The sequence below is a fragment of the Thunnus thynnus genome, chromosome 11 (assembly GCF_963924715.1).
Source record: "Thunnus thynnus chromosome 11, fThuThy2.1, whole genome shotgun sequence".
Lineage (NCBI taxonomy): Eukaryota > Metazoa > Chordata > Actinopteri > Scombriformes > Scombridae > Thunnus > Thunnus thynnus.
In genome coordinates, this window is record NC_089527.1 from 19829104 (window position 1) to 19843964 (window position 14861).

Below are 14861 nucleotides of genomic sequence, written 5' to 3' on the forward strand. Positions count from 1 at the left end.
TCACAAATATGTGAATACCATTGTTTTTTAACTAAATTCAGATCCTTATAATTGCAAGATTTTTTAAAGCCTGAAGATAGCCGAGGGCTTATATAGTAGTTCTTCCAGCAAAGCACAACATTCTAGTGATGAGAATACTCTTAAGACTACCAGATCATTGCAATATGCAAAGTACTGAATAAAATGAAAGCAGAAGAGGATCCCAAGAGGAACCAGCTGTCTGTTATCTAATGAAATATTCAACAGGTTTATTTCAGAGAGGTCCAAGCTGAATAAGAGTTTCTTGATACTATCAGTGAAATAATAATCAGCATGTCAGCATGACTCACAGAGACAAGCAACTCTTACGTGGCGCACTGAAAGTTTTTTTCACTGTTTTGACCATGTAGGTGATTTGTTCATTATTAAGTGGTGCTGGTAAAGGCAGAAAACACTGATCTTGTCTGGAAGACAGCATGTTTGTCAGGCCTGCTGTTCTGCCACATTAGGCAATTATTCATACAGGCTTTGATGTGTGGTGTCAGACTGACGGCCGGGCAGACTCAAAGCTCCTCTTTGCTCCACTGCCTCCATCAGCCCAAAACCGCTGAGCTTCAGTGGACCATAGCTCTGCATAAGTCCACAGCCCACCTTACAGTCAATCCTCAACAGCAAACAGGTCTGCTTCACTTGCATTAACTTGGGAAACAGTTCGTATGAGTGTAGCTTTTGCTTTTAAGAAACTATTGCATACAAATCCCTTTCAAATGTTTGAGAACACTGACTTATGGTCGATTTGCATGTATGCATACATACACACACCTGAAGCTTTTAAGATGATCATTTCACCATCTACATTAGGTAGTCAGCTTTAGCAGATTGAAAACATACAAATTAAGTATTTTCACAGATTCTTGATGTTCCAGTAATGCCGCAGTGAGCTTATACTCATCTAAAACATTGGCTAAAGAGAAAAATACTTTGGCCTGCAGTCATTTCTGCATCTTTAATGAGGCGTGTCCCCTGCAGAGCTGCTCATTTCATTTATGGTGGGAAGAGTTTGTCATTAGAAATGAAAAGAACAGTTTCAGACAGTTAAAATTGCTCTTAAATAAATTACTGCATTTGTTCCTTGTTTACAGTAATCTGTGACTTTGTACCACATGCTAATGCTTCAGCATTTGAACCGTTTAACTACTATATGTTCTGCCTGCTTCCTGTTTGCTGGTTTTGGTATATAATTGATATTATCAAAATAATTATGGTCATACATTGTAATGATCAGTGTAACTACTACTAGTTTTACACAGAAACATAAAAATCCTGTGTGCAAACTACAGGTCTTCTTTTTTGGGGGGTCATAGGTTGATTTTATTGTGTTGGCTGACAACTCAAGATGGTATTTTCATGATGAAATTACTGAGCCACCAATCTCTTGTTTCATAAATGGGATTCTATTGATTGTAAGTAAAGTGTAGCAGGGTTTTAAATGGCTTCTCTATCTGTTCCTCTGCCCCACAGCTTTTTCAAGACTCTGCAATTGTGAAAAGAAGACTCTGAAATCAATATGTGCCAACGTCAATTTTTACTCATTATCATCAAGATCCCAGGTGTTATTCAGAGTCAATACCAGGAAAATGCCTCTACTAACAAATACAGGAGAAGCACACTGTGTTCTACTAAACATCATAATTAATACATGAGATCTATTCAAATATGAGTGCTCATGGTCAAATGAGGGTAAATGAGATGAATTAATCTCAGTCTGTCATATAGATATTGCCAAAGACAGAATGCATTGAAAAGACTTCATTAGCATTCACGGATCTACTGTATTTTAAAGTTGCAAGTGTGTAATTTATATTCCAATAAATGTATGAGAATAATAAAGATGTAAGGGAATAATTTACAACCAAAACCTGAATTGCAAAAAACATATTTTCTCACTTAAAACTCAAAAGCTATGTGTCATTTCTAAAGACAGTTTTCCCCATTACGCTGGCCCACAGAACATGCTGTCAACAGTTTTACCAGGAGTTGTTTCTTCAGGAGAAAATAGCTCCAATAAATATGGAAATTGTCTGAATCTAATTTTTCAATGATGTGAGACAAAAATCCACTTCCCTCCCATTATGTTGGTGTGAAGCCAGAAATCTCTTGGAGAGGAATATCTCAAAACCTGGACAAATAAATCCAAAGCTATCAGCATGGCCGGACACCATTTGAGGTAAGTGAGAAAATGTGTGTTTGACATTTGGGTGAACTAACCCTTTAAATGCTGGAAAACTCTGAAATGCAATACACCTCTCCACTTTGTTTTCTGTGTGCGTGTGTGTGTGATAACACCTCTGCACTTTTTCCTTGTAGTTAATATTGTTAGTGGTGGTGGTTCATGTTTCAGGCTAGAGAGCACCGCAGGAAACCTTGTACTCGGTTTATCTGTTCATCATTCGGTTGACTCTGCTGTCATTACAGTGAAAGCAAAGCCAAGGTCATGACCTTTTTGTTTTTTAGTGCTGTCTGCTCTGATAGGGTGCAGAGCTACGTGGCCAGAGCATGTTCAAATGCCACAGGAGTGGAAAACCGAAAATCAAATTGTGCTGTCTTTGAGATTTTCAACAACATATCGACACAGTGAACAAAATGTACAATATGTCACAGTTACAAAAACTACTCGAGGTGCTAGAGTTGTGTCTAGACTGCAGCAGTATGTCGGCTCAACTCAAAGACTGGGTGCAATCTAAAGCTGGGTTAAACAGAAACAAAGAATAAGAAATGCTCTTGACGTCAATTCAGCATAAAAATCAACATCATTATCAATAAGCTCAGCTCTTGAATTGACTTTAAAACTTTTGAAATTTTCAAGCATATCACCCAAATATATTACAGCAGGTATGGGAAAATGAGAACAAGTTGGAACAAGTTTTTCCATTACAGCCCAATATCACAGTTAATGAGTGCAATAAGACTTTGATGACCTGTTTCTAGCTGTTTTATTGATGTTACAAATATAGCTCTGCCATTCTGTCACTTAACAAGCGACCGTGAGCTATCTGTCACAGCACATTTCCCAGAGTTGAATTCAAAAAGCAGAGGCCAGATTGATACAAATAACTACTGTTTCAATTATTAAGGCTAATCGTGGAGAAATGAAGATTGTTCTGTCTTTATCGCAGTGAGATTGATGCGCTAGGGTGAATGACAGAATGCATATTTAATGTCTGTATATAACGTTTTTAATTTCAGTCTTGTACTTTAAGCCATGTTCAAGGATATTTTCCTTCGCTGCGCTGTGAAATACTTTCGGTTATGTCAGGGAACTCATTTTCTCACTTCCCATCTACAGTATATAGAGTCCAGCTACTGTAAATTAACTTGCTCTAGTCTGGTATGGAAGTAGTGAAGCTGAGCACTGACATAGCTGCTGGCTTAATCCTCAAACTCAACAGGAGGCACTAATCCTGCTGTGAACTTGTTTACTGGGTAGTGGCTAGTATTACTTGGCCACCATAAACGCAGAGGCAAAGTACCTTATTTGTACAAAGCAATTTCTCTTCATTGTTCAAATGCATTTTTCTTTTTACTTTGTTCTAGCCCTGCAATTGAAGCAATGCATTGAAAAAAAAAACACATCAAATACGTTTGCTTAAAGTCCCCCTTTGCTCAAAAATATGTTTTTCTTAATTTGTTCCTTCAATTGGATGTTTGAGCTTCACTGTGCAGAATGATGTATGTGCAGAGTTTGACACTCGAAGGCTGTTTTCACTTTCATCTGCTGAACGTGGAAAGTTTCTCTGTGCACACCGAAAATCTTAAGTTTAAGGGGTGAGCGTATGGTCGTGATTTGACCGTTTTCCAGTATACAATTTATAACAGTGTAATATGGAAACAGGAAGCCTGAAGTGAGCATTCACTGAGAATTGACTTTTCAGTGAAGTAGGAGACATCTTTCATCCAGTAGTTCAATTTTTGATATTAAAAATATTTGCATATTCATAGATTCTGGGTTTTACACAGAGGGAGAAGGAAGAGAAGTAATTTTATAGACTTTTAACAACGTTATTGAGTTTTTGTGGAGAAACACAATCAGACATAATTTATTATTCTAAGCAGGAGATTTTTTTATGTCTTAAAACATTCCTCGAAGAGATCTTTAACTTTTCTGATTATTTTCACATGCAAAAAACACATGCATTTAGTATGAAGTCACATGTGATGAGACATACCAGGCTGTTTACCTGTGGTACGGCAGAAGAATGCAGATTACAGCGAGAGAATAAATGCAGGTGTGATGTAGGGCTGTGTGAATGTAAGGAGGAAAAATCTATGAGGGTAACAGTTGCCAACGTTGTTACAGGGTCATAATGGACAATGTGAGTCTCCATCAGTGGTTTATTTTTGAACATACCAGCCACTCCCCAATCAAAGCTAGGACTTTTTTTAGCGTGGTGATGGAAAGTTTTTGACACTTGAGTTGACATCACTGCAGAGGGATGCAGAGGTTTACTTTGTAGCACAAAGCTTTTCTGTCCAATCAGGGGTCTGACCAGGCAGGATATTACTGTAAAACAGCTATGATGAGGATGAACGTCCATGTTCAGATGTAAATGATCTCTGTTGTTTGGATAGTTAGAAACAAACGTCTCCGTTTTGAGAATACATAACGCAAACAGCCAAACTGTGTTCTAGTTTGCGAAAAAGAAAATGCAAACGCTTCATACAGTTAAAAACAAAAAATCAAATAACGGTGTAAAACATTTTTCTTCTTTAGGAACAACATCATGAGCTTGCCTTACAACATGTTTTTTCTTGATTGGTTTGATGCATTGTTAGAAACAAAAGCCTGGTTTTGAGAATAGCTGACACAAACACCAAACCTCTGTTTCCATTTGCAAACAGTAAATCCTAAAATGTTTTGTGTTCTCAAAACTCTTCATGCAATTGTCAAAATCACAAAGGTGTCTGAAGAGAAAACACAGCAGCAAAAGACTCCTCACTCAGCAACAGCAAAAAGAAAAACCGTCGTCTTTTCTCACCATAGACTGTTACACCATACAGTAAGTTCACACATGCAGTCTTTTAGTGGCGATGCACAAAATGGAGAATAAAATCTCCTCCTGTATATTTCCTGGTTAGACAATGTAAATACTATAAAATAGTTTGTGTGATAAATGCAGCGTTGGCATGACTACAGTGTCGTGATCACAGGTTAAGTCAACGACTTCACTAAATGTGACCTAGACATCATGTTTGAGTCCATTTTTCTATGCAAAAATGTGCATTTTAAGTCATTGTTAGAACAGGAATGCATCTGAACAATGTAAAAAACACTCAACCACCTCTAAATTTAGTTTAAAAATTCATTTTTGACCTCAAAAATAGTAGTTTAAGAAAACAATCTTATGTCAAAGTCCTCTCACTAGCTTTTGGAGCAGACTGGCGGTATAAACTCACTATTTTATGCACCATGTCAAAAAGGAAAGTTGTTTCTTCTGTCTGTTGCTTTGAATAAGTTTTTTTTTAGCCATAGCATTTTCTTTGGAGACCATTATGTGATTTTGTTGATTGTATAAAGAATTCTAAGCATGCTGACACAAATTGGGGCAAGCATTTGCCGGTTTGCAAATTGGTAGGCAATTTTGTTGTTTATTTCACCTGACCTCAACTGTCACAGGGCCCTGTGGTTTCTACAGTGTATCTGAACAGTGAGTGCAAGAAAACCTCTTGAAGTGAGAAAAAGCACAATTATGTGGTTTGACAAAACATATTCATGCAAAACAGGATCAACATGATATTTAGAATTCAATACATCAAACCATCTTTAAATCACATGTTGTTAGTTTGACTCTTTGTACTCCACAGAACTGGAGGTAAACTGCTTCATGAGACTTGTCAGCATGTTTGTCTCTCTTTTCACCTACTGTAAGTCTGCCCTGTCATATAGCATCTGGGCTCCTCAGCTGACAACTGTTTGTACTGTGTAGCACTGCAATCTTTGGGAGGGTGTGAGATTCCTGCCAGCCATGGCTCAACATTAGGATGACAAGGCTTTCTTGTGGAGCTGAACATCCAGCTCATCCATCTCATCATATCTCATACCTTCTCCTCAGACTACATGGTGCTCAAAAAGCCAAATGCTAAGTCCCATTGGAGAAGCTCACCCAAGACCAGATGAAAAATGAGACAAATCCAGTTGAATCCTTTTTTGATGCATGTGCTGCACACTGTATCACCGTGTCTTTCCTGGAGAGAGCAGGTGATACATGATTCATGAGAATGCATGTAATTTTTCAAATTAATCTTATACTATTTCTTTCATTTTCAGTTTTCTGTTTTCAGCCTCAGACGCCATGTCAGCATGTACTTTGGGCTGTTGTGATGAAATGACCAGCTGTGGTGTATCACTCATTTCCAAAGATCCCACATGAAATGGTGTAAATTAATTTTAATTTTAATTTAATTTAATTTAATTTGATCTAATTTTAATTTTAATTTTAATTAATTAATAGTTAATGTAAAAGTGAATTAGTACAGTAAAGGAAAACTGATTCACAAAAGAAGACTAGTTGTCAAATTAGTTATATTGTTCATGTGAGGAAGAAAGTATCACCAGTAAAGATCAACGTAGGAAGTCTATCACTGTAATAGTAAACATACACAAAAGCTGTGTCCCAACTCACCCCCCATTTAATATACCGCACTATATTTACCCTATGCCATTTAATTTAAGTGTCCGAATTCTGTGTGTAAATTTGTCCAGTGCAGTTCACCACATTTCATAGAAGTGGAAATTATTGTTGTGAGACTCTACAGCTGACCGTGATGATGCAAAATGAAAATATGAAATTGCTGTTCCATATTGAGTAAACGTCTCTATTCAATAGTGAGTAGTAAGAAAGTGATCCGTAGAGTGATTTTGGACACAGCCTCAGAGTCCACAAGAGTAAAAGTAAAAAGATTAAAATACTTAACAGTTATCCCAACAGTTCAACAGCTAGCATTACTTAGAATGTTGCATTAACAAACATTAGCTCCAATGATTGCTAGTAAAGTGGCTAGCTTGGTTAGCGGTAAGTTGATCATAGAAAAACAAAATTTTACTAGCTTAAGTCACAAAATCAACAATCACAAAACAGCTGTAATGCTCCGACAAGGGCATCTGGGGCGTAGATGAAAGATGCCTGACAAAATGACGGATGTAACAATGTCAGTTAAGCAGCGACTGCCAGTAGGGGTTGCTACTAGCAACAAATGTTCAGCTGAAACCATAGAAACCAACTGAAACCAGCTGCTAGTGACAGAACATTCATCCTGAATGTATCTGATAAATGTTCACTGACAATGAATTTTGTTTTCCTAACATTAAGGCATGAAGTATTTATTGTACGGTAATAGTTGTCATTTCAGTAAAGCTTAATCATCATCGTCTTCCATCTGAGTTTAGTGTTTTAGCATGCTAACATTTGCTAATTCGCATGAAATACAGCTGAATTTTGTAGGATTTGGTCAAATAAAATTTTGACCTGATGGTGCTAAATGAAAATTCACCAATGTTCACAGAGAATGTCTGCAACAAAATGCATAGTAATCCATCCAATAGTTGTTGAGACATTTCACTCTGAACCAAAATGGTGGCACCAAGATTCACCCTGTGGGTACCATGAATGTGAATGAATGAATACAAAATTTCTTGGAAATCCATCCAATATTGAGATAATTCAGTCTGGATCAAAGTGGTGAGCTGACTGACTGATAGACTGACATTGCCATCTACAGAGTCATGCCATTAGCATGGCCAAACACTGCCTGGGAAGCAGCAATTATGTTTCCCATCACAACGTAATTGGCAAATCAAATTAGCAGTAAAAATACGTAATTTCTAGGCAACAGGGTTGCTTTTGCGAGATCTTGTATTTGACAACCTAACCAGTGAAATTAAAAAAAAATGTATACTGTCATTGACTCCTAACAATTGCTTCATAAAGAAGAAAGAAAACAAGAACAGTTGAAGTGTAAAACCTCTTTGCTCTGACGTACAGCTTCAAGCCCCAGACCACAATAGGATGAGTGGCACAGCAGGCTGGATATCTCTGATTCAGTCTCTCTCTGTATCTGTATCCTATTCCGGCCAATCTGAACCCCCACAGCTTTCCTAAAGCTCCACTTTGCCACGAATTAAGCCTTAATGCGACTCTTCTGTCTATTGATTTGTTACCCATGCATTTCCTGTCCTGCTTTGATGTCATTGTGGTGTCAGTGTATGGAAGATTCCAGATAAAATTATAGAGGGTTTTAGCTTTTAAGCTTGTTATTTCAGGGGATTATTCGGCCGCAGTTGAATTAACATTTTTATTCTTTTTTTGGCCACAAACTGGATTATGTGACTCTGTTCTGCAGAGGCGATATCAAATGCCCATCGCTGATATGCTACTGCCATGAACCCCCTCCACTGCGGAGGAGACCACTGCTGATTGGGTCTGGGGAGAGCTCTGTGTAGAGGATTTCACCAGCTTGGCCTACAAGCTGAGCAGTACAGTAAAAACTGGGCCTTCAAGCCAGGGATCTGAGCAAAAATAAAACACATTTAGCAAATGTAGTACAAAGAGATCATTATGTATTATAGCAGAATATTCAGGGATGCTGCAATTCTGCTGCTCTGTGTGTTCAATATTTCAAAGCTCTGGCATTATTTTTACTTATTGACTGAACTAACCCAAAACGTCCTGTTGTATTGGCTCGCTGTTTGTAATAGTAGTTTCTTTTGAACCGCAGGGACCCTATCACAGCTTGCTAGGAAGGAGTTGAACTTCTCCTGGAAAATAGCCCCCGTCTGTGTTTAACAGACTGGATACAGTCCATTGGTCCCTCTGCAGAGCTCAATACACTCTGCATGGAAACAGAGTCCGCCATGGTGCAAAGCACAAAAATACAATAGAAACAAAAGGCAGATTAATGGCCAGGATAATCACAATCCAGATTTGTCCCTATTTGTGTTTGTATTTTCTGACACAACAATTTCTACCCAGAATTGAACTTTTCTTAAAACGTCAGATATTCATGTGAGCAGCAGCTGGGCTTCAGCTTCTCATCTCTGTTCTTATGAGATGTAGCGGCAGCAATTTACATTGTCATTAAAGCACCACTGAGCTGCAAAATGACATTCAACACCAAACAGATAAGTAGAAAATTGATTACCTTATGGCAATAAACAACAGATTGCACTTGTTAACTATGGCCTATTTTTAAGGTGGTATAGATAGTGGATTTGACCCCTTTCATTTGAGTCGTTGGATAGACCTTCATGATACTTTATGTCATAACAGACATAAGGAATTACATGTATGATCAAAATACTGTACTTTACAAAGTCAAGTATCACAATTAATTACTTTATCCTTTGACAGGTTATAAAGTTATATGAACAAAAGCTGGAACAAATAGGTCAGGTTGGGCTCTAATATCACTATTCTCTGACCTTTAATAAATTATAATAATGGTTAGTTGCAGCTCTAATATGAATATTATGGTTTAAAGCACCTAATTGTCTGTTTTAAGTATAGTGAAGACCTATATATATCTCAAACAAAATGTTTTTCTGTTGTTTCTTTTTACTAAACAAAGGTGGAGATGCACTACATGAATATTTTCATGAACACATAGGCCTATTCAATTTGTCTTTATAAACTTTGAGATCAAGGAGGAAGTTAAACTGCAGGGCAGTCATATGAGCTGTATTTTATGAGGCCAGTTATGACACAGATAAAATGTGGTGTCTGGGTCCTGCTGAGCCATTATTCCCACTCAGTTAATTAGAGATGTTCTGTCAACAAGGCTTCAGCTCTTTGCTCTGTGCTGCTACGCTTCCAATCTGAATGTCTGCCATGGTGCCTGAAGGATCACCACATCCTCATAATTAAACAATAGCTTACGTCTAAAATTCAGCCGGCAAAAAACGACATATAGTTACGTTTATGCCATCTAGCGGCTGTAGTAATGCACCCCAGAACGACCCATAGGACCGTAATATGCTTCTTTTTAAAACCGTTACAAATCACTGTTAAAAAATAATGATGTTTTATGGTGTGACAACGCTGCGGTTAAGGTCTGGTTAGATTTAGGCACAAAAAACACTAGTTTAGGGTCAGGCAAAGATCATGGTTTGGGTTAAAATGATCACTTGAAACGCGGTTTATACTTCCTTAAAGTTATGCAGTTTTCATCAACACAGCAATAGTAAGCACCACAATGTTACATTCTTTCAAAAAATGTCCTGACTTGCAGTTGGAAACATGACACTCTCGGTTAGAAACATGACACTCATGGTTGGAAACGGGAAGAAAACAGTGGTCTTCTGCAGCAAAGTCCACGGTTTGCCATCTAACTTACTATTTAGCCATAACCTTGTAATGACGTTATCTGAACTGCGTCACTTCCCAAGGTCATAATTACTACGGTCACTAGATGGTGTAAACATAACTATAGGTCGTTTTTGCTGGCCTGAAATTTCATGGATGTATAATAAGAGCTCTTATTATACATCCATGTGAAATTTAGATCTATACTGTCATTTTTCTTTTGAGGACGGGCTGGAAGGATTGTAAAGGTGGGATCTGGTGTCAGGATCAACAAATAGTAATTGTGGTATGTCTGAGCTCTACAGTACTATTTGTTCGCTGGATATCAATAGACCATTACTTCACTTGAAGCAGTCGGTGAACTGCAATTAATGTGTCATGGCAAGTGCACTTTCCCCTCACGGCTTCACCTCTTATGCTAAATGAGTGGAGCGATGTACAACTGAGGTGCTTAACTAAGTATGATCATGCTATATGACTGTTGAGATAAGACATAATAATGCAGTCATTATAAAAGCTTTCAGCAGAGATATAGACTGAATCAAAAGTGTTAGTTTATTTCTTTGGAACTAATCAATCACATACTCTACTCACTGAATGCATTTTGTGGACGCTGTCTGCAGTTAAAACAATTTCAGCTTGAAGAAACTAAATATAGGATGTATGGAGGGGACATTGTTTAAAGTCCCCCTCCACTCAAAAATGTGTTTTTCTTATTGTTGCTTCAGTTGGATGTTTGAGCTTCAATGTGCAGACTGATTTATGTGCAGAGTTTGTTTGTAGCTGTTTTCACATTCATCTGCTGAAAGTTTCTCTGTGCTCACTTAAAATGTGATTTTAAGGGTTGGGCCTATGAACATGATTTGTAACATCATAAATGCTTTGGAAGTCAATCGTAGTTCAGTATGAAACTTACTCAAGTGTGATGTGGAAATTTGAAGCCTCCAGTGCACATAGACAGAGATGCCATTTTAAGGGTTTTGACGTTGTAATTATACTTTTTGTGTAAAAACCATATCAGACACACATTATTCTTCTAAGCAGAGTATTTTTATATGTCTTCACACATGTCTGGAGAGGATCTTTGAGTATTTTGCGTTAGTTGTGTGCCTAGGAGGAATCTCTTTGGCTCCTTTTATGTAGGTTTTGGTTTGGATTGAAATAACATATTTCTTAATTCACATCTATGCAAATTAGATCTATTTCACCATGAGTTGTATGTAAAAAAGGTTAATAAGAAACACAAATGAGTGACAAAGAAATGTAATTGAGTAAGGGAAATGAAAAACACTGACAGATAATCATGATTTCCATGTGGCGGTGGGTAGTTAATTCCATACAAGTGAATGGATTTCCTGCCATCAGGAAAATAGTCTGTGCATCTAACATTGTCAGCAAAGTGGAAGACAATGGGACTGTCAGATTAATTTTGTTTCAAGCAGGTAAACTAATCACAGGTGGCAGATTTAGTAAAGCTACAGTCACATGTGGTCCTGATAAGCCTGCTGCCAAAAAATTACACATTAATTTTGACTGTTCTTTTCATGCTACCAATCTTATTTTTTAAGACATAATGTTTCCTACGGGAGACAAAAAACTTTTAAAGGAATGGAAAGAATGGAAAGAAATGCCCTTCAGTGTTAGTGCATCCTTTATTGTAAAGATTGCACAAGAAACCAGTCATGACTAACACAACCTGGCTGACTAACAGTGGAAAAAATGTTTGTCCTTTAATGCTGTCACTGCCTCTTTTGCTGAAAAGGGATGATACAACTTACTTAGAACGGCATTAAAATATACAGTATATCCAGCAGATACATTAATATGTTTGTATAATAACCTTAATATCTGTATGTAGCACAGAACTGTTTACAGAGGAAATAGAGAAATATGAGTGAGCTGTTAAATGGAGTGTGGCTGGCAACTGCAGGACATTACACACCCGTCTGATTCCTGCCTTATAGCCCTCTCACATAATGCAGCAACTCAAACACACACTTCCAAGTCTATACTATATTGCAAATACACATACGCAAATACATTCACACCCAGGCATATATAATGTTCTTACTGTACCATCGCTCTATCTCCAAAACATCAACTTTTCATGAGCTATAGTAATGCCTATGACAGCCCTGTTTTCAGCGACATGCATTACAACAATGCATTTTTCTTGTAGTGCAATGACCATGACAATACATGATTTTCACTGGGTAGTGAGGTGATGTAATATAACCTAACCAATATTAGATTTTTGAGGTTGACTCTTTATTTGAGAGCCTGATAAGAAACACATAACATAAAACATTTTTGATCAAGATCTAGTACATTTATTGTGTAAAGAAATGCGACCAAAATATATACTGACATCATGGTATCAACCAAACTATGTGATGGCATCACCTCAAACATGCGCTGCAATTTTGTGATACTCATTGGATGACATATATGCCAATATATCTGCAATAAGCTCATATCAGCCAGTATATCAGCGTGGTCAATTTTTTGGTCTAGCTCTATTATGTGACATTGAAAAAAAGGTTGCAGAAACTGTGACACACGAGCCGATATAGTAGAGGGTGTTAATTTTCTTTGCACGAAAAAGTGTAATTAATCAGACACCTGCTTGTTGGGCACCTGTTGTCTTCTTTGTTGTTACAGCTGTGTTAGAGGTACTCAAACCCTCAATTTCATCATTAATTTTGTGCATGTTCACATAGACACACACACACACACACACAAACACACACACACACACATAAGACAATAACATCAAGTGTGTGCAGCTATCCTTGTTAGGACATTGCGTTGATTTCCATTCATTGTGGGCAGCCTAACCCAAACCCAAACCCTAACCTTAACCTAAATTCACACTTTACCCCTAACCTTAACCAGGACATCAGAAATGATGTTTTGCCTCATTAGGACCCTGCTTTGGTCCCCATGAGGACCAAATATGCTATTTTCTGCGTAACAGCTCAGATTGACTGCTCCTAACAAATATGATGTCATCAGTTTATGCCCTTGGTATGAGCTAAAATGTCATTATCTCTTGCCCTTGCTGTGAGAAGATTTGGTCTCCAGCTTGTGCTTCACACTGTGTGAGGGGCATTCAGTGAAAATATGAGACTCAAAATGACCTTTCCCCAGCACTCACAGGGACTCTTCTAATTGGCACTTTTTTATTGTTATCAACTGAAGCACACAAAAGGTTCTCCTGTACACTGCTATATCGCCCATTTCATAAAAAATAAAAAAGCTATTCTGAAATGTCTGTTTAAAGATGAAATATAATATTTGTAAGTTGCTCTTTATTGATCTACTGTAGGTAATGTCTCTCAGATAAAAATCCTCACTGGTTTATTTCACTACTTTGCCTTGAAATGATACAAGATCAATACCAAAGCAAAATAAACTGTGTGCTTTATGAATATAATGTGTACAGCTATAATCAATCTCCTCCTGCAACACTATAAGAAAGGTCATACCACACAAACACTGAGGCTTCTCCTCAACCGTTCAATCAATACTGACACGTTATCTACAAAGAGTTGGGAGATGCTGGGCTTCGACTTTGTAGTTAGGTAGCCAAGCACTTAACCTTCGACTAAATACCTGCCCATATATATATATAAAAACATATGAATGTCTAAAGACCCCCACCCAACACATTACAAACTAAAGACACCACAAAACTCAAAAAGACAAGTAAAGTTCACTTTAAAAAGTTCATTTTCATTTCAAAGATACACAGAGAAACAATTTTATCTGTGAGAAACTAACTCTTAATTATCCTAAAATAATTTCTGTTCCAGCCCATCTTCCAGCTGAATGATTCTGTTGTGAGCTTTTCTTTTTTATCACATGTGAGGTCATGTCGTGTGACATAATCTTGATTTTGGGTTGTGCGTCCACAATTAGACGGCTGTGCTTAGCTTTGCTTTCCCTCCCCATCACACCAGATGGACCCACAGATGGACACAGCGATGTTCTATTAGTCCATCGGCTCAGTCGGCAGCCAGCATGTCATGCTTCAGTCTATCATATCTCTCGGTCCAAATCCCAGAATTAGATTTTTATTTGCCTGTAAATCACAGATTCATCGTCATCTCACATATGACAAACAATAAAACTGAAAGAGGCCGAGTGCGCTGTGACGCTCAGCAGATGTCTGACACCTCCAGCACATTGCACAACAGCCACAAATGGATCCCTCTGTATTTTGTTTTGAGGGCTATGCTTTAGATGCTTGTTAGTGTAGTGGAGCTGTGGAGTATGTCGAGGGCTCTGACAGGGTCAGGCGAATCTCTCTCTCGCAGCTCTTACTGTTTGGAGCGATGCTTGTGTCAGATCCCCCTCTTGCCTCCTGCTCTGCTGTGGACAGTTGGCATCCACCGAGAACGACTGGAGAGATAGGACTCTCTGGCCGTCATTACAAGACAAATGTAGCAAGGGTGCAGTCTTGCGTTGCAGCATTTGATAGCTGCTTTTGCTTAGTGCTTTTGAGCATTTATAGCTATCAGCGTG

The 14861-nt window shown here is 37.9% G+C and overlaps 1 protein-coding gene across 1 annotated transcript in view; it reads right to left on the minus strand.

Moving 5' to 3' along the window:
• Positions 1-14861, minus strand: part of hs6st3b (heparan sulfate 6-O-sulfotransferase 3b) — a 62558-nt gene that overhangs the window by 23690 nt on the left and 24007 nt on the right. The window lies entirely within an intron of this gene.